The 2,418-nt window shown below is 44.8% G+C and overlaps 1 non-coding gene across 1 annotated transcript; it reads right to left on the reverse strand.

Annotated features, from left to right (window-relative positions):
• Positions 1–1,862: 1,862 nt before the first annotated feature.
• LOC119510623 lies at positions 1,863–1,992 on the reverse strand. Its single transcript, XR_005211986.1, has one exon. It is a non-coding gene; the product is annotated as a small nucleolar RNA SNORA16B/SNORA16A family (small nucleolar RNA).
• Positions 1,993–2,418: the final 426 nt, after the last annotated feature.

A 2,418-nucleotide genomic window follows, 5' to 3' on the forward strand; every position in this document is an offset into this window, starting at 1 on the left:
TGAAGGGGTAGAGAAAGGAAATGAGCCACTGTGGAAGAAGTTGGGCTGGCATGTGAGTTTGAAATATCTGGTATCAGCCTCCGTCTTTGTCATCTCTACTTCCTCTTGTCCAGAGCATCTGTCCCTGTTGCTGTCCTCTCCATAAGCTGCTGCCCTGCTGGGTTCCTGGGCACTAGCCTTTGTCCTTGTCGTTGGGTTTGTCCTGGATTGGTTTCCACAGAGGGGTGGCTGCCCCCACCTGGTACTACCCAACAGTGGTAATCCCTGGATTATTCTCCATCCTCCACATCTTCTCTCAATTGATTCTTACTCATTGGGTCCCAGCCAAATGGCTTTCCTCATCAAAGACTTCCTGACCCCCAGACTAACTCACGCACCTTTGATATAAGCTCTTCTAGCACCCTATATTCTCCTTTATGGCACTGATCACAATTGTGATAAATCAAGTATTTGTGTAACTTAGAGTCTGTTTCCCCCATAAGACTGTAAATGCCATGAGGGCAGGGACTCTGTTGGCCCCTATGGTGTCCTTGAGACTTAAGCACATTGAGTGATCTGTAGTAGATTCTCCATCAATACGTGTTCAGTGAATAACTAAAAGAGCACTTTTGGAGTTAATCCCAAAAGCAGAGTTTTATTTACAATTCCAGGAACAAATGTGAGCAGCTTTCATATACCTGTAAGACAAGCATGGAGGACTGGTTTTTGACTACTTAAACTATCAAAAGGTATCAATTGAAATTAATTAAATATCAGACTTATGGGCCACATTAGCAGTATACTCATCTACCAGCTCATCCATTACGCTTTAAAAGTCTGGTTTAAATCCCCTAGGAGTGCTTGTTAAATGAGTTCACAATCATGCAAAACAGAACCATCAAAACAGATGATTTTTTAATTGGCCACAACGTGTAGAATGCAGATAAAAACCCACCTGAGGCTGCTGAGAGGCGATTTGGTGTTCGCCAGGTTTGCTCCTGTGAACTCCTGAGACACAGAAAGAGGTGAGAGTAGATACAGTGGCTGCCCAACTGGTGTCTCTCTCTCTTCAGTCTCTTTGTTCACTGTACTCAGAGTCTTTCCTCGGAACACAGTTGTATTAGTTCCCTTTTACTGCCATAACAACTTACCACAAATAGTGGCTTAAACAACTTAAATTTAGTACCTTACAGTTTTGTAGGTCAGACATCTGAAATGGGTCTTACTATACTAAAATCAAAGTGTCAACAGGTCTGTATTCCTTTCTGGAGGCTTTAGGAGAGAATCCACTTTCTTGTCTTTTTCTGCTTCTAGAAGCTGCCTGCATTCCTTGACTCATGGTCCCTTCCATCTTCAAAGCTCACAATGGCTCATCAAGGCTTTCTGTGCTGCCTCACTATGACATTGATTCTCCTGCCTCCCTCTTCTACATTTGAAGAAGCCTGGTGCCTTCATCCAACATGCCAGTGCTATATTCCCCAAGGGGGCCACGTTTTACTGCCAGGCACAGTCTGTGTTGTTGGGGCAGTAAAGGGACGGGCCAGCATTTTTTGTTTTTTGTTTTTTGTTTTCTTTTTCTAAAAGCCAAGGTCTCTGCTTGCTGTTTTCACCTAATAATCCACTGGGTGTTTTTAGCCTGCCTTATCCCCCAATGTTTCTCCCAACTCTAGATCCATAATCACAGGTGAGGATAGCTTTCCCGGTAACAAGATCTGCTCCAGCAGCAAGCTGATATCCTCAGACTTGTTAACACTTCCAGGAACTCAGGACTAATCAGATCCCGAGGTTCTTGCCTTTCAACACCTGGTCACGATCGCCAGCGTCCTCACTCACCTGAAGAGCCCCTTCACGCAGCCCAGCTGAGAAATGGCAGTTACAATGGGAGCCCTCCTTTCCAATTTCAGTGTTGTGAATCAGTTACAGAACAGTGACCGTTGAGGATAACTTTCCCTCTGGGCTTTTTTTGATCACAGCAGCTATGTGGAAGCAGATGCCACTTTGATAAAGGCCACCAGAGCAGCCATTTTATTCCACTTTTACCCTCTGGGGTAAGCTAGTGTAGCCATTACTTTCTTTCCATTTGTCCTCCTCTCTGTAGGCATCGGTGTCAGTAGACTGGGTTGGGTCTGCTCCGTGGGAGCAGCCATTATGGGTTTGATGGGGAGGAAGCAAGTGGCTTCCCTAAGATCTCATGGTTCCACTCAGTTTTACCAGGAAGTCCTGCACTGGGGGATGCTGGCCCTCTTCTTAAAGCAATACTACTTCCCACTTGTGTATTTGATCCAAAATACTGGAGGGGATCAGGAAATGGAAGTGTGAAGAGTAAAATTCAGGAACCAAAATACTGCCCTGAGAGCTAACCATTTAGAGTTCAGTCTCTGGATTCAGAAATCGTAGCCTCATCTCTATCAGGTGTGAAGCTATGAGCAAGTTATTTAA

The sequence above is a fragment of the Choloepus didactylus genome, chromosome 1, assembly GCF_015220235.1.
Source record: "Choloepus didactylus isolate mChoDid1 chromosome 1, mChoDid1.pri, whole genome shotgun sequence".
NCBI lineage: Eukaryota > Metazoa > Chordata > Mammalia > Pilosa > Megalonychidae > Choloepus > Choloepus didactylus.